At 34.9% G+C, this 18862-nt stretch overlaps 1 pseudogene; it reads left to right on the forward strand.

The window, feature by feature from the left end:
• The first annotated feature begins 2568 nt into the window (after positions 1 to 2568).
• Positions 2569 to 6200, forward strand: LOC116142565 (annotated as a pseudogene).
• Positions 6201 to 18862: the final 12662 nt, after the last annotated feature.

Genomic DNA, 18862 nt, shown 5'->3' on the forward strand with positions numbered 1-18862 from the left:
AAGTGGTGTTGTACCAATATTCAGCCCAAGACAACCATTGTAACCACTGTTTGGGCTGGTAACTACAAAAACATCTCAAATAAGCCTCCAAGCAGCCATTTACAACCTCTGTCTGCCCATTGGCTTGAGGGTAGTATGCCGAGCTGAACTTTAAGTTGGTTCCCGTGGCTGAAGGTCCCTGGCTCCTTGAATTGTTGTAATCTATCTGTTCTTGTTATTGCATTTCTATCCTTGTTTTCCTTTAATTTCAATATAATATTAGTCTGTTGGGGAATTGGTTTTTTGTCAATCTGTGTTCGGGGAATTATTTGCTGGTGAAGTTGATTGAATTAGCAGGGGGTTCTATCAATGTTTAAGACTTTCTTTTGGGATATTTGAATTCAGTTTACTGTTTAGTTTGACGTTTTTATGGATGCTATTCTTCTTTTGTCACAGAATTGTTTGTATTAACTTGCAACAAAAGTGAGGTTTGTCTCGGTATCTTCCACCTCCTGTAACTTCTATTTGGCCTTAGTAGGAACGAGACACGAGCCGAGCTACTCGAGCTCGGCTCATCAAAAGCTCACACTCGACTTGTAGCCAGTCGAGTTGAGTGTGAGCTCAAGTGGCTCGTCAAAGGGATCGAGCTGAGTTCGATCTTGGCTAAGCTCGTTTCGATAGGCTCATGAGCTTCAAGGAGCTCGGAGGGCCAATTTGCAAGTTTTGAAACTTCATTTTATTTTCAAGTTTTTAAATTACAAACAACAACCCTTTTGTGTTTGTATACAGCTTCATGTGTTTGTACATAACTTCATGGAGTGTACTGTCTAGTGTCTACCCTTTTGTAGTTGTGTTTGTGCAAGAAATGCATATTACAACCAACAAATGTCTCAAACAATTGTAATGCATATTTCATCTAAGAACTTTAAACTTGTCATTTCATTGTTGTTTTAGAAGATTGTTAGTGTTGGAAATGGAAGATTGTGTTGAATTATGTTGTTTTGGAAGATTGTTGGTGTTGGAAATGGAAGATTGTGTTGAATTATGGGTGAGTTTGGCCTTTAGAGTTGCAACTTCTCTGTGGTTCACAAGCTGCTATCGAGCTTAAGTGTTTAAGCAAGCTTGAGCTCAAGAACACCTCAAGACTTGTGAGCTCGAGCTCGAACACTAATATTCAGGCTCATCACGAACCAAACTCAAGTACTGAGATACTCAGCTTGGTTCATGTACACCGCTAGGCCTTAGATAATATCTTAGCTAAAGTTTTTGTGATGTTTAACGTTTCTTGGTTCATTTGACATTATGAAGCTTTGATAAGTTAATTTGCTTCTTTAGGGAGCAAATTTAATTGGATGTCGGAGTTTTCTCTAGGGTAGAAGTACGAACTTATCGCTTTCCTTTCAAAGTTAGGGTAAGCAACTTATATTGCAGTTGATAATATTGGATCAAAGTGCTTCTTTAATTTCTAAACACCATGTAATAGTTTTCTCCAATAAGAAATTCATCCAAACGCATTTTTTTTTACCTATAATTCCTATCCAATAAGAAATTCATCCAAACGCATTTTTTTTAACCTATAATTCCTATCTTTCTAGAGCATCTAGTTCCCATGAATGTTGATTTGATTGACTGAGATGATACCTTATGACATTATAGCGATGAAATTGTGTCTACTTGCTCAAATGTTCAATTAGTGAAACAAATTTTGCACTGTTGTCCTTTACATGTACATGTTTAAAGTAGCAGGTTGATAGTTAAGTTTTATGTTTTACTCATTATAAAGTGCATCAGAAGATTATTATTAGCGACATCAGGTCATCTAAAAGGCTCAAAATCACCACAAGGTTTTCACTGAAAATTTTTCACCTGTGAGAATTTAGAACCTTAATTTGCATTGTAATAAATCCTTCCAAACTATTTGACATAAAGCAAATGAAAAGGAAAAATTTGGATTGGATTGGATACTTTACCAAAGTATGAAGGAAGTAAAAGGTTGAACTCCAAAATTTTTAGAAAAAGAAAAAAGTAAAGAATACTGGAATGCACTGCACTGGACTTATTGCTCTGGACTGGAGTCTATTAATCCCTTTAGGTCTCTATGCTCTCCCTTAAAACTGCAAGTCTGTTCATTGCTTGGTTGTTTTTTATCTGCAAGCTATTGCTCTGAAAGCACTGATGGCACATAGGGGAAACTAATTGAGATGAAAGTGAAATTAGCTTATTGAGCAGGATATCCAGCTTTAAATATCTTATTCATAACTAAAAGTCCTTCATGTACATCTATTGGGACATGGTGTTATTGTACATACACATAAGTTCTTTTTTGTTTTGTTTTGTTCATCTTGAGAAAAACTAATGGGTACTATAAATAAATTTAACTTTTTAGGTAGCAATGTGTCATCACATTGTTATTGGAGATTAGATTTGGATAAACAGTAATGAAATGATCCAACTAATTTTTTGTTCAATGCAGATAATTGGACGTGATTATGTTTATCATTTATATGACATGATACTTAGGGAACAACAAAAAATCAGATTTTCTCCAAATCAACCACGATTCGATGGTTGTTTTGATTCTTAGAGAAAATGTTGTCAGTGTACGGACCACGATTGACCACTTTCGAAGATTCAAAGAAGGAGAGTGAGTATGGATACTTTCAAAAGGTAAGGAAATGAAATTCAGTCTTTACGATCTGTCTGTTTTGTTTTGTTTCTGGAAGTTGAAATTTAACTGATTTTGATGTTTTTAAACTCAAATTTTATTTTGATTGGTTGGTTTATAGTCATTGATTTGATAGTGTTTGACTGATGTGTTCGAAGTTAAAATTGGAGTACAGATTCGTTCAATTCTGGCGTGTGATTCATTACAGTTTTTTAATGGTTTCGTTCATAGCTTTTTGAATATGAGTCATTGGCAGCTTGTTAAATTTTCGTTCGAAATATTATTGTTAGTTTGAGCGATTGCAAAGTGTTTTTGGTGAAAATGATTGATTAGTTGCAATTGTTGTAAGTTTGTTTGTTTTAGTTTATAAATCTTACTGAACATTATTACAGTTTTTTAAAGTTAAGTTCATAATTGTTCGGTTCATCATCGAAAGCTACTTTTGGAACTCATTGAAGTTTTTACTGGAATTGGTTGATTCTCCTCAAGTCCTGGGTACAGGTAGATTAGAAAAGGTTGGACATAGGCATGCCTCTACAAGCGATAGATTGAGCCAAAGTGCGTAAGATTGGATCAACCAGCTTTTCCCCACTCAGGGTCATTGTAACTCTTAAGAATAGAATATTAAACCAGGGTTTTACTGAGGGTTTTAAGCGAAGGCAACTATCTAAAACCCATTTTCTCCAATATGTTATTATCGGTTTTATCCTCCGCCAAAATGCCTGTTGAAGCTACACAACTTTACTATTCTATTCGAAAAGACGGTATTTTTCCTTCTTCGGCTTCTCTAAGTGTTTTGCTTGAATGTTTGATGAATTGTAATCCATTTGTCGATAGGACTCTTGAATTGTTTGAGAAGATTGTCGGGTCGGGTTTTCTAACCGATAGGTTTACTTATGGTAAAGCTGTTCAAGCCGTGGTGAAATTGGGTGATTTGGATAGGGGTTTTGAGATTGTTAAGTCTTTGAAGAGGAGAGGAGTGAGTCCTAATGTATTTGTTTATAATGTTTTGATCAGTGGGTTGTGTAAAGAGAAGAAAATGCGGGATGCGGAGAAGGTGTTTGATAAAATGTGTAGGAGAAAATTTGTGGCGACGAGCGTTACCTATAATACGTTGGTTGATGGGTATAGTAAAGTTGGGGAGTTGGAGAAGGCTTTTGAATTGAGAGAGAATGAAGATTGAGAATGTGGAGGCGAATTTGGTTACTTAGAATTCTTTACTTAGTAGCCTTTGCAAGGCAAAGAAGATGGAAGAGGCTAAAAGGGTTTTCGAAGGAAATGAAAAATCATGGCTTTGTGCCTGATGGGTATAGTTGTAGTATCCTTTTTGATGGGTTGTTAAGGTATTGTGATGGGTAAGGTATGATGGCTTTGCATGAAGAAGCGTGTGGGAGAGGTGTTAGGATTAATAGTTATACCTGTAGCATTTTGTTGAATGCATTATATAAAGAAGGGAAGGTTGAAACGGGGGAGGAAATTTTGGAGAAGGATATGGAAAGTGGGCTTGTTCCAGGTGAGGTTATGTTTAACACAATTGTGAATGGGTATTGTCAAAGGGGCGACATGAATAGAGCTATTTTGACCATTGATCTCTATGGACAGATGGACCTTTTTGATAGGTGCTTCCAGATTCTTGAATAAATGGAAAATCATGGGTTAAAGCCAAATGTTGTGAGCTACGGTTCTATCATAAATTGCATGTGCAAGGATGGGAAGCTTCTCGAAGCTGTAATAGTCCTCAGGGATATGGAAGGCATAGGAATTTTTCCTACTGCTCAAGTATATAATATGCTTATTGATGGTAGCTGCAAAGTGGAGAGGATTAAAGATGCTTTCAGATTTCTTGATGAGATGGTGAAAAGTAAAATGGGTCCAACACTTGTAACTTATAATGCCCTAAGTAATGGCCTTTGCAAAAAGGAAAGGTTAATGGAAGCTGAAGACCTGCTTCACCAAATGACTAAAAGTGGTCTTAGACTCTTAGTCCGGATGTGATTACATATAACTCGCTGATCTCAGGTTATTCTGATACAGGAAATGNAAAAAAAAGTTTAAAAATTAACAAAAACACCCCCATCAACCCAACTTGTCAGATTCCGGCAACCACCGTCGGTGATAGCCGGAATCTGTACAACGGCCAAACTTCCGACCAGAAATGGCCGAAAGTTCACCGCTGTGGCCTTTTCCGGCCAGATCCACCTCGTATCTGGCCGGAAAAGGCCAGATCTGGCCGTCAGCGACGGCCAAAGAAATGGCCGTCGTTGACGGTCAACGACGGCCACATCTTTGGCCGTCGCTGACGGGCCAAAGATGTCCGTCGTTTGGCCTTTTCCGGCGGTCGACGGCCAAAACAAACCGTAGATCTGGCCTTTTCCGGCCAGATCTACCATGGATCTAGCCGGAAAAGGCCATAACGACGTGTTACGGCACAGATCCGACAAGTCTGTGCCGTGACGAAATTTTCGGCCCGATTCCGGCGGTGGTGGCCGGAATCTGATACTGCAGATGGTGGGGGTGTTTTTGTCATTTTACATGTTAGGGTCTTTAGTTAAATTAGTAAACCTAAGGGCTTTTTTTAAATTTTTAAAATTTACCTCGTAATACTCCCATATCCAATAACCCAATACTACCCTTAAAATCCTATCCAAAATACTAAACCAAACGCACCCATAGTAGCTGCAAAGTGGAGAGGATTAAAGATGCTTTCAGGTTTCTTGATGAGATGGTGAAAAGTAAAATGGGTCCAACACTTGTGACTTATAATGCCCTAAGTAATGGCCTTTGCAAAAAGGAAAGGTTAGTGGAAGCTGAAGACCTGCTTCACCAAATGACTAAACGTGGTCTTAGACTCTTAGTCTGGATGTGATTACATATAACTCGCTGATCTCAGGTTATTCTGATAAGGGAAATGCTCAGAAATATCTTGAGCTATACGAAATTATGAAGAAGTTGGGCATTGAACCTACTCTAAAGACTTATCATCCTCTTATCAGTGGATGTTGCGAAGAGGGAATTGTAGTTGTAGAGAAACTATTAAGTGAAATGTTACAGACTAACTTGGCTCCTGATCTACCTGTGAATAATGCACTCATTCACAGTTATGCACAGCATCGAGATCTTCAAAAGGCATTGGCATTGCATAGTGAAATGGTGGACCAAGGAATTCGTCCAGACAATGTGACTTATAATAGCTTGATTTTTGGGTTCTTAAAAGAGGGAAAAGTATCCGAAGTAAAAGATCTTGTCAATTACATGAAGGCCAAAAGATCTTGTCAATTACATGAAGGCCAGAGGATTGATCCCTAAAGCTGACACATACAACATACTGATTAAGGGATATTGTGAACTTAAGGATTTTGGTGGAGCATACATTTGGTACTGAGAGATGCTTGAGAATGGTTTCCTCCCCAGCTTTGGTACATGCAATGAACTTACCAGTAGTCTTTAACGGGATGGGAGGTTGGAAGAGGTCCAGATTATATGCTCTGAAATGAGTGCTAAAGGAATGGATGATTTGAACATTACTGAGGATCTTTCTGCTGCTGCCAAAATGTAGAGTGATACTTGGTGCGATTTAGTACTCATGGCCTCGATTTATTAAGCTCTCAAGGAAAGCATGAAATGCAGCTGCATAAAGCTCTGTGATTACTGGGCAATTCTTGATGCTTATGCCCAACCTGGCCCTGATTTTCTCTGGTGCACCATCTCTCTTGTTCTCAATCCAGAATTTGTTCTGGTTCAGACTTAGCTGGAAATTTTGGTATGAACATTCTTGATTAATTCACAGTCAAGTATTTTGTGTATTCAATCATTGGAATTGTTTATACTGTTGCACATACCTGAATCAATGTTTAGTCATCAGCAATTCTTTCTTTTCTTTATCAGGTTTGTATGGTAAATATGTAGTGTATCAGTCAGTCTATTGAGGGAAAAGTGGATCCAATCTCATGGATCTATCATGTCCAAAACTTGCTGTGTTTACCCATTTTTGATAAATTTGTAAAAATGATGAGTAATGTTACACCAACAATCTTTTCTCTCAAACATTTTTGAGAAGTGCTGGATGACAGATCTACTTAGGATCTCTTGCATAAAATTATTAGAACTTGCAAAAAAGGGCTTATTTTTTAAAAAGATTTCAGGTTTTGAAAATTGCTATTTTTGTATAAAAGTTTAGGTTTTGAAAATGTACTTTTTAAAAATAATTTAGGATTTCAAGAATATACTCTTTTTTGAATTAGGGTTTTGAGAATGGATTTTTTTTTTAAAAAAAAAATTACGGTTTAGAGGATGAATTTTTTTGTTTTGTTTTTAAATTTAGGGTAACCTGAAATCTTTGAAAATTGCTATTTTTGTATAAAAGTTTAGGTTTTGAAAATGTACTTTTTAAAAATAATTTAGGATTTCGAGAATAGATTTTTTTTAAAAAAAATTAGGGTTTCAAGAATGGATTTTTTTTTTTTTTTAAATTTAGGGTTCAAGAATGATTTTTTTTTTTTAAATTTCAGGGTTTCGATAATGGATTTTTTTCCTTAAAATTTTAAAAAAATCGTTTTGAAAACCCTAAATATTATTTAAAAATCCAATCCTGAAACCTTAAAATAAAAAATAAAAAATCCATTCCTGACCGCTAAATTTAAAAAAAAAAATCCATCATTGAAATCCTAATTTTAAAAAAAAAATCCATTCTTGAAACCCTAATTTAAAAAAAAAAATCCATTCTCGAAACCCTAATTAAAAAATCCACTTTTGAAACCCTTTTTTTTTTAAAAAAAAAATCCATCGAAGCACTAAATTTTAAATAAAAATCCATTTTGGAAATCCTAAATAAAAATAATTCCATTCTCGAACCCTATTTTTAAAAAAATCTATTCTCTAAATCTTTTTTTTTTTTTTTTTAACAATCCATTCTCAAAACCCAAATTTTTTCTCAAACCCTATTTTTTTTTTAAAAGTACATTGTCAAACCCTAAATTTTTATACAAAAATAGCAATTTTCAAAAGCTTTTTTTTTTTATTTTTTTTGAAAAAGAGTTTTTTTTTTTTTTTTTTTTTTTTTTTTTTTTTTTTTTTTGTTTAGGCAAAAGATATTTGCTAAAGAAAACACTTTGAAAAAAATTCAGTGATTCTAACATAATTGAGATCCTTTACAAGTTGAAACATAAAAAAAAAGGGGGGAATAGGGGCATTCGGACTTTTGGCTGGTTTTGACCATACATTTTTGAGACGCCTGTGCACGTTATTTACCCTCAACAGAGGATAAATGGTGAGGAAAATGCTCCAAAAAAAATCCTCTATTGGTCACATATTTTCGGCTATGTGGCTTTTCAGCTCATTTTGGTCACATATTTTTTAAGATACTCAAGTACGTTATCTTGCTCATGTTAGCAAAGAATAGATGGTGAAGAAAAGAATCATTGAGTTTTTTCACAGCGTTTTCTTCAAAATCTATCTTTCGCTGAGGTTAGGTAAATAACATCCCTGAGCGTTTGGAAAATTTGTGGCCAAAACAAGCTGTAAATTGACATAGCCTCCTCTTCCTCCCATTTTTTGGGCTTGTAATAGATATCTATTATGGGAGAATTGTGGAATTTTTTCAAGAGTTTTAGGGTCAAAATCAATCCCCAGTTGAGGTTAGGTAGATAACGTGCCAGAGTGTCTTGAAAATCTACGGCCAAAACCAGCCAAAAAGCATACAGCCCTTTGTTCCCCATATTTTTTCATGTTTTCAGCCTATAATGGATCTTGATTATGAAGGAATCGTGAGTTTTCTTTTGTTGCATTTTCTTCACCATCTATCCTCCGCAAAGACTAGGTAGATAACATGCCGAGGCATCTTTAAAATTTGTGGCCAAAACAAGACAAAAAGCCACTCATAGCTCTCTATTCCCCCACTTTTTTGGTGTTTCAGCCCGTAATAGATATTTATTATGGGAGAATAATAATTTTTTTTCAATGCATTTTCTTCACCATCTATCCTTGGCTGATGTGATGTAGTTATTTTGCCTAAGCATCTCGAAAATCTGAGGTCAAAACGAGCCAAAAAGCCACATAGCCCCTATTACCCCTGTTTTCCTTTTCTTCAACCTGTAATGAATCTCAATTGTAAGAGAATTGTAGATTGTTTTCGTTGCGTAGTCTTCATCATCTATCCTTTACTAAGGTGAGGTAGATAATATGCTTATGCATATCGGAAATCTGTGACCAAAAAGAGCTGAAAAACCATAGTACCTTATTCCTTTTTTCTTTTTCTTTTTTTTGGGTTTTTTGAGCAGTAATAGATCTCAATTTTGGAAGAATTGTGGGTTATTTTGGAGTGTTTCCTTCCCCATCTATCCTCCAGTGAGGTGAGGTAGATTGATTATTTTTCTTAATTTCATCAACTTCATCCGATTTGGTTTTCTGTTTTCTTCTTTGCAGAAGATGTTCTTCCTCTAAAGACAAATCTTTGAACAAAAAGTCAAACAACAATCTTCTAATATTCATAATTCATTACAATGTCAATTTCGTTTTCTTAATCCTAGCTACAATAACGTCATTCCTTCATATATATATAAACTTAGAATAACGTTCTTGACATATTATTCTGAATCAAATATTGATATTGATATTGATAATGATATGATAATTAAGATTAGTTGATCTTATAAAACGGGATTGATACCATAACATTTCCCTTTGACTCAATATCGAACAAGCTTTAAAATGTTAAGTTGGAATTTGGAAGTGGTTAAATAATGTGATATGTAACAATGGGACAAAATATGTTTTTATCACAAGACAGAATTTCCCTTCAACAAGATTCCATTAACAGCATTTGGAATTTAGCTAAAATTAATTATACCCTTCTGCCTTCTCCCCATTTCGTCTTATCTTCATTTACTTAAACCCCTTGAATAATTTTTATTCTAGATATTCAAATTATATATATAGATAGATAACGGTCAACCATACATAATGAAGAATAACACCTCAAATATCAAGTTTCAAGAAGACGGAGATGTTTAGGTCATTTTCAGTTTTATATTTTGTTTAGGTCATTAATTATCATAAATAATAAGTTTCTTATAGAACTGAAAATTATTAGCATGAAATGAGGTGAATCACATCGCGGAGACAAATTATTAGGCCATTTAAATGCATGTACACTAAACATTTAGCAACAAATAATAAAAAGCATACTGTAATTAATATAGTTACTTACTCGTCAAATTTCTCATCAATCACAACTCCAATATGGGTATTGGCAGTTGCCGCTCCAACTCTAGGCCCAATCCTAAAGGTGAAAAATAATCCGCCTGGCCCGGCCTGTGGCAGGTTATGCAAAAAGGCAAGCCAGGCCTAACCCGACGACCCGCCTCTTGGTCAGAAGAGTTGGCCCAGCTTGGCCTGCCAATCCTAACCCAGTCGGTTTTGGAGCGGGCTAGGCTGGCCCATAATTTTTTTAATTTTTTTTCTTTTGTGTAATTGTTTTTAACTAACTTTTCAAATATCAATAATTTAATTAATTTTTTTTTTTGTTAACATTTCAAATATTAATTCAATTTTAATACAATTAAATTGTAATCTAAGAAAAATTAGATTTATTCATTTATCAAAAAATAAAATAAGAAATAAGAAAATTCAACAATTATTGCTTCGTTAAAAACCTTATCAAGAAAAATCCAATTGAGACAAAAACTTGATAAAGAAAAAATAGTGCTATAATTGACAATTAATTTACAAGCTACAAAGTTATAATTTACAAAACAATTAATTTGGGGGTTGACTAGGACCTCCCTCATTCGTATCATCTATATTACAAAATTGAAATAATTTCATTAAAGTATCGTCGACAATCTTGTATTGATCCTGATAGCGCGACAGTTCCCAATCTCGAAGACATGTAAGGAATTCTATCATTTTTTGTGAAACTTTAGTCCTCCTTTCATTTAAAATTCTTCTACTTGCACTAAATGTTTGTTCGAATAAGATGATTGAGACATGAACAGAGAAAACATCCAAGAAAAGTCTTGATAATACCGGAAAAATACATTTTCTAGTTTTCCAATATTCTAAGACATCAAAGTTGACTCTTTGTTGTGCATCTGCTGGTAGCATGTCGAGGGTTCTCAAATATTAGTGAAGCTCATTACTCTGTAGCTGCATGGAGGATAATACATTAGTTGTTGATGCTTCTGAAGAGGAGGTTGTTCTTCGGGTTCGGGTCCTCTTCGACCTATTAAGTGCACTCCAGGAGTCGAAGTCTTCATTTGTTTCTTCTGATGCTACTTCCTTAGGGATTTCGCCTCTTTGCTAGTTCTCATGCTTGTTTTCATGTTGCAAATATAACTTTGCAAGACACCCTCTTATCTCTCCTAGTGGATTGACATATGTTTCATCTTGTAAATTTTCACTTAACGTGTCTAAACCATTTTCTAAACACGCTAATTTAATTTTAGGATCAAGTATGGCAGCTAAACAATAAAAAAAAGGAATGGGTTTTCAATATTTTTTTAAATTTTAATTCCATTCCTCTATTAGTCCCGCTAAAATTTCATTGTTTCTATTTTTTTTAAAATAAATCTAAAATTTTTATAATTGTATGTATTATCAATAGACTAGTAGGATAATGCACACCAGAAAGTTGTAAAATGGATTGATAAAAAATTTTAAGAAAAGAATAAATTTTTTTAGCTATATGTCAATCAATGTCTACCAAAGAATGAGGATCTTTATTATTTGCTACAAAAAAACTAATTAAATTTGCATAAGGTAAACATGAATCAAGCATTAATTAAGTACTATTCCATCTAATATGTATGTCTAATGCAAAAGTTCTGTGAGACATATTTGATTTTATACAAACATCTTGAAATTCAGTATTTCTCTATTACTACTAGTAATCCAAGCTAAAGAATCTTTAATTCTATCAATATTATTTCTAATTTTTTTCATACCACTTCTCACAATTAAATTAATAATGTGACATGCACAACGTTGGTGAAAAAACTTCAAATTGTCATAAAAAGGAAAATTTATTTTAAAAAAAATATATAGCTCTACTATTAGCACTTGCATTGATTATGAACAACATTATAATCTTCTAAAAGTTCAACAATTTTATTATAAATTTGTTGACCACTACGATCCACATCCATTAATCTAAATCCCAATAAAGATTTATTTAATTTACATTGGTTATCAAAATAATGACTAGTCATACAAATATAATCTTGTTTAGCTTTATCACTCCAAATATCGATGGTTAGAGTCACACTAACATGAAAACTTTGTATTTTATTTTTTAATTCTAATTTCATTTTCCCAAACAATTTTATTAAATCATTTCTAGTTGCAATTTTAGAATAACTTTTAAATCCTGGAAAAGATGAATTTTTAATAAATCTTTTAAAATATTTATCTTCAGCCATATTAATAGGTTGATCAGTTGTAGTAATATATAAAGCTAATTGTTCCCTATATACATTAGAATTATAACGTCAAGTAGTACTCATATTAGTTATTTGAGTTTGATTGGTTTTTGTATTTCCATGTTGAGTATGCCTTTTTAAAGTACTAGTACCATTACCTGCATCAGCTTTATAAATATTTCCAGAATACCTGAATCTTGCTTTCTTCATGTGAACTCCATTTTCTGTCTTGTAAAACTTATCGAAATGCACCCAAACGTCTAATGTATGCTTATTGTCGATTTCGACTACAGTTGATGAACCCACTTCTGCTTGAGATGGAGTTGGACGAGGACGACAATTAGAACCACCAGGAACTGTAGCAGCATAGGGAGAAAGAGAGGGAATATTATGAGGTGTATCAGATTCTGAGAATGGGAAAGCGGAATTATTTGAATCTACTGCATTTACATTAGTAAATTCGGGGGTTTAGGATAATTTCTTTCATCATCGAAATTGATGGGATGAAAATATCTATCCATTGTAGTTAAAAACAAAAAATTGGATATAGAAGAAATAAAAAATTAAAGAAGGAGAATTGGAATTTGGAAATATGAATCGAAAATTGCAAAAACTAATAAAAATTAAAATGAGAGCAAATTGACAACAAAGGGAATAATTGAGATATTTCAATAGAGAAAATGAGAGAATTTGAGATGTGAGAAAATATGAAAGTTTAAGCTCTATTTATAGAAAAAAAATAACCAAAAAGATCCTCCAATTTCTATAAAACAACTATATTTCAAGGGTAAATGAGGTATTTGCCAAAAAAAAATTATTTATTTATTTTTTAATTTTTTTTGTCCAACCCGCCAGGTTGGCGATTGCCTACCCGTGGGTCAACCTGATGGGTTAAACCGTTGGGTTGAAAACACCCAACCCAACGGGTTGGATGGGTTTTTTTTTTTATATAAATATATACAACCCGTCAGGCCGTCAGGTTGGTCTATGAAGACCCGGCCCGCCCGACAGGGTATATGCGGATCGAGTTGAACCCATCCCGTCTCTCAAGCGGTCCAGGTTGAACCTAGCTTGATGCAGGTCAGGTCAAGATTGACCCACCTGACCTGACCTATTTGTTCTACCTCTACACACGTCTGACCAACAAACAGCAAATTGAAAATTACTGATATGAAGAACCTTGTATAATGCACAGTTGTTAGGTATTGCATTATTTTCTTTGTTTCTCATAGCTTAAATACCACGACTGTCCCAAGAATAATGATATGAAACAGAAAAAGATAATGAGGAAACGTTTAGTAGTCTCTGATTGCACACATAAGTTTACAAAAATAACCAGTGGTGGATTCTTAAAGAAATGTCTCTATAAAATGATTACTTACAGTATGTCAATCAAAACTATCAAATAAACAGTAAAAAACCAGAAGCACAAATACAAAGTCAAAGACCGAAAGTGAATACTTGTGGAGTGCCATCCAGAAGCAGAATAACCACGGATAGTCTTGGATTTTGAAAGACATACTTCCGCATCCCATTAATGTGACAACTTTGTGAACATTTTTTTTTTCTTTCATCTTTTTTTCTTTTTTTCTTCTTCTCCATTTTTTCCCTTTCTTTCTCTTTTTTTTTTTTTTTTTTTTTTTTTTTTTTTTTCAATGAAGAAACTTATACATAGCAACAACTGTTTCTGATATAGACAATCACATGCTTACATTGCAACATTAGAAGCCTTCTTCTTCATGGAATCATTAAACAATTGATTTATGCCTGCACAACATTAGAAGCCTTATTCTTCTTGTAAGACATTAATCTGATATATAACTATGAATATAATCATAGTAAAAATGCTTATGGAATCAACAAAATTGTTGAATGAAAAAACACTAAGCTTTACTGGAAGCAGAGATTTAAAATCAGAAATCAACAAAATTGTTGAAAGGAAAAACACTGAGTTGTACTGGAAGCGGAAATTTAAAATCAATTTTCTAAATTCATTTGCAGTTGCACTTTCACTTTCACTTTCACTTTCTCGTTTCTCTTCTTCTGTCTTTTCTTCTCTACGAACACGTTTATCTGCATCTCTTTCTTCATTTAAATCCTCTCTTGTTATTTAAAAATGGGCTTATGGGCTCTTAGCCCCATATGCGGTTTTACTATCATAATGGACGTTATAAGTTTGTTAAAAATAAATATAATTTAATTTATTTAATTGCTTCTATTATTGTTATAAACAGTGATAAAACAAAAATTACAACCATACTTCATACAACCGGAACAGGGAAGGGGAAGCTTGTTAAACTACAATTTAGTTTGGAAAGGGAAGGGGAAGGGGAAGCGGAACAGGAACGGGAGTTGGAATAGGAGTGCGAATAGGAAAGGGAAAGTGAATGGGAAAGGGAGCGGGCAAGGGAATGGGAACGGAACGGGAGTTGGAATGGGAAAGGGAATGGGCAAGGGAACGGGAAGGGAAATGGGAACAAGAGTTGGAATGGGAAAGGAAAGGGAATGGGAACAGGAATGGGCAAGGGGATGAGAATGGAAACGGGAATGGCAGCGGCAATGATAATGGGAATGGGAATAGTCATAGGAACTAGAATAAGAACAATAATTGGAATAGGAATAGGAACCCAGAAAGAGAATAGATACTGAAATGAGGATGGAAACCGGAACAGAAATAGAAACTAGAACAAAAACCGGAATAGGAGCAGAAATAGAAAATAGAATAGGGATAGGGGTAGAAATAGGAGCAGAAATCGGAATAGGATCAATAATTGGGATAGGAATAGAATAGGCTGGGGTAAGAATAGGATAAACTATAATAGGAATAAGAGGAACTAGAAGGGAATGGGGATAGGAAATAGAATAAGAATAAAAAGGTATTTACACCTGTCATTAGGAACAATTTACACCCGAAGCATAAGAATAATAAGACTATAACAGAACAATTTACACCTGAAGCATTTGGAAACTGTATTTTATATAAAAACAACCAGGGCAATGGCCAAAAACAACAATATCATACCTGAAGCCTTTGAATAGTAGATCGACCAGATTCTTACATGTAGAAGCAACATCATGATGCTCTCTCCACATCCATTTTTTGGCAACTTGTACGTGAAAAGGTAAAACTTCTCAGCTTCGTCTATTTTATCCTATAAGAAAAGAGTATGGACAAAATTCCGTATAAAATAGCAAATGTATATATAACTTGTTTACATCTGTAAAAATTAATTATTTAATAGCATTTTTCTGTTGACAAAATAAGCCTTACCTGCATATTACAGATCAAAGAACCATCCTCAATTTTGCGCAACCCAATTATTTTGTAAGCTTGATTGAACTGAATGATCTTCTGGTAGGACAATTCTAGAATTTGTACCCAACTTTGTGGCCGCAGACCAAATCAAGTCAGATTTACACAGGGAAATTATTTTAAAATTTCATTTCTGTCATAAAAAGAAGCCCAAAGCAAAACCACAATTCTTCATAAATAGAAAATGTATTTTCTTTTTGTTGAATTCCTAAGATAAGAATGTGAAAACATAGGAGTTATCTAGGTATTATCTAGTTTTTAAAATTTAAAAGTTAGGATAATCTTAACTTAGGGTTATCAAGATAGCTAGAATTAGTCTATAACTAGAGATGTGTGATATGTATTTTTTTAAAAGTGAATAAGAGTGAATAAGTTTTTCCTCTATTTTCATGGTATCAGAGCCAGGTTCTCTGGCCATTGTAATTTCTGGTTGAAACAGCCATGATTGGTGGCAGGCAGGGTATAGGACTGTAAACAAGCCGAGCCTCGGTAAAAGCTCGTTTAGAGCTCGGCTCGATAAGACTCGGTTCGACTCGACTCGACTCAAACTCGGTTCATTAACCGAGTCGAGTTCGAACACAGTGAAGCTCGGCTTGTGGGCTCGCGAGCCTGGCTCCACTCGATTAAGCACTGTACACTTCACCGGGTGTTTTGGTGATTTTTTAAACTATTAGGTATTAAACTGATATTTTCTAGTGAAAAAAGTTTTAAAAAATGACAGTCCCCCCCTCCCAAAGTGCAAATTTGAAATAACACGATACACCAAAACAGAGCGTCAATTTCAGTTCCCCATCCCAGTTGCCCTAAATCCCAAATCGCAATCAAAGACCCCAAAATCCCAAATCGTAATCAAAGACCTCCAAATCCCAAATCGCGAACCAGACACTCTGAAATCGATAATCTCCGTCGCCATCTCCAATCTCGGCAACCGAAAAAGGAGGCCAAACACTGTGAATCTTCCAGGTTTGTTTGCTGTGCCCCGTTGCCATCCATAATTTTATTTACTCTATGCCGTTAAAACTGTTGCCATTAGGAATCTATCGTGTGAAGTATTTTTAATTGTTGATATATACAGTCATTGAATCCTCTATTAGCTTTTTCCTTTTTGGTAACTCATTTGATTTTATGGAACCTAGAAGTTACTCATTTTCTCCTCTTTTTCATATGGTTATGGCTACAGATGAGAGCGAAGTTATGGATGCATCCTCTCCCATTCCCTTGGATGATGGCATGCCAGTCGACTTCGGAGCTATTGAGGTTGTTCAGTGCCTCATAGAACAGCACAATGCGATCTTCACAGCTGCAAATGAGACTGTTTGGAGGTGAGTTGGATTCAACCTGTTTCCAGATGCCCCACAGAATTCATCAAGCTGGGAAGTGTCCAGTGCTACCTGAGTGAATTCTGAGATTGTGAGTGTGTAAATTGTAGTCCATAGAACCTATATTCAATATTATTTTGTCAATATTAGTTGGTTTTGGGATGGGAGCTGATGCTTGAAGCAATAAGATTTGTAATAATTTACCCTTCTGCTTTTGTGAAAAGTTGAGTGGTGGTTAGATTGTTGTTGAAGAAAAAGCTCAATAATGAATCATAGACTTAGAGAGTTGGAAGTGGTTATATTTCCTGTCTATTTAAAAGTAAGGTTTAATTATATTTTTGAAAAAGCCTTTATTAAAGATTCTTATAATTAATTATTAATTATGATAATGGAATTTCTTCCAGCCACTGCTTTTTTGCACGAAATATTTACTATGTTTTGTTTATATGTATATATGAAATTGAAATCTTAACTTAATATTTTAAGTAATGTGATTGATGATAGCAAGCTCACGAGCCCTTATCGAGCTCGACCTCGACCTCGAGTCTCAATTTTGAGGCTCGCCAAGCTCGAGCTCGACACTGTTGTAAACGAGCCAAGCTCGATAAGCCAAAAGCTCGGCTCGGCTTGGCTCGTTTACACCCTTAGCAGGGTAGGAGCCTAAGTCCACCACATGTTCGATAAATTCCTTCTTCAGATCTGAGATTTGGACAAACATGAGTCCAACCTCAGTTAAATGATAATAATTCCATTCAAATTAGTGTTCACAAATTGAATGGAAAAAATTATATCCCATGGTCTCAAACTATGAAGTTGATGGTTCGAGGTAGAGGAAAATTGGGTTACTTGACTGGAGCAGTCAAAGCTCCGAAGGAAGATGATCCAGCATATGAGAAGTGAGATGCTGAGAACAATACAGTAATGGCTTGGTTGATCAATTCCATGGAGGAGGAGATAGGCTGGCTCTATTTGTTTCTTCCCACTGCAAAAGATATTTGGGAAATAGCAAAAGAAACATATTCAGACATGGGGAATTCAGCACAGATATTTGAGATCAAATCAAGGTTGAGAGAGACCAAACAAGGTAACATGTCTGTAACCCAATATTATAGTGTATTGGCTAAGTTGTGGCAAGAGTTGGATTTATTCTATGAGGCAAATTGGAGTAACTCTCTCAAGACAATATAAAGTACACTAAGATGTTGGAAAAAGAGAGAGTGTTTGAGTTCCTTGCAGGGCTGAATAAGGAACTAGATGAAGTGAGAGGTAGGGTTTTGGGAAAAGAATCCTTACCTTCTATTCGTGAAGTGTTTGCAGAAGTAAGAAGAGAAGAAAGCAGAAGGAAAGTGATGATGGGTGATTTAGCAGGAACTAGCAGTTTGGGTCTACAGCCAGAATCAGAATCCTCAACACTTTTTTGCAAGGGTTGGGAGACACATACCAATCCTAATGGAGATTAAAAACTACCAAGAAGAGGAAAGAAAATTTGGTGTGAATATTGTCATCGACCAAAGCATACTAAGGCTACCTGTTGGAAACTACATGGCAAACCATCAAATTGGAAGATAAATAAACCTAATGGCAAAGGATTTCATGCTGATGTGGAGGAAAATACATCTATGAAAGTTGAGGATCATCCAAGGCCTGTACCATTCAGCAAAGAGCAGTTAGAACACCTACATGAGTTGTTTAGTCAATCCAGTTCTGGTTCTTTTGGTTCTTCAAGTCATTCATGTTCATTTGCTGAGACTGGTAATTCCCTCACAGCTCTGCATACTAGTTTGGGAACAAACAGACCTTGGGTTATAGATTCAGGAGCCTCAGATCACATGTCAGGTAACTCAAGTGTGTTTTTGTCTTATAGTCCATGTTATGGTAATCTTAAGGTCAAAACAGCTGATGGTTCCTTGCCAAATGTATCTGGTAAAGGATTAGTCTAACTCTTTAGAAATCTTTGCTTAAATTTCGTCCTTCATGTTCCTAGCCTGTCTTGTAATCTATTATCCATTAACAAACTAACCAAAGACTTAAAATGTGTGGCTAAATTCTCTTCTTCCCACTGTGAATTTCAGGACGTACTCTCGGGGACGATGATTGGCAATGCTAGAGAAGAATGAGGGCTTTACTACTTTGATGAGAAGGCTAATGAGAATAATCTAGCTATAACATCTAG

The sequence above is a fragment of the Pistacia vera genome, unplaced genomic scaffold (genome assembly GCF_008641045.1).
Source record: "Pistacia vera cultivar Batoury unplaced genomic scaffold, PisVer_v2 Contig412, whole genome shotgun sequence".
Taxonomy (NCBI): Eukaryota; Viridiplantae; Streptophyta; class Magnoliopsida; order Sapindales; family Anacardiaceae; genus Pistacia; species Pistacia vera.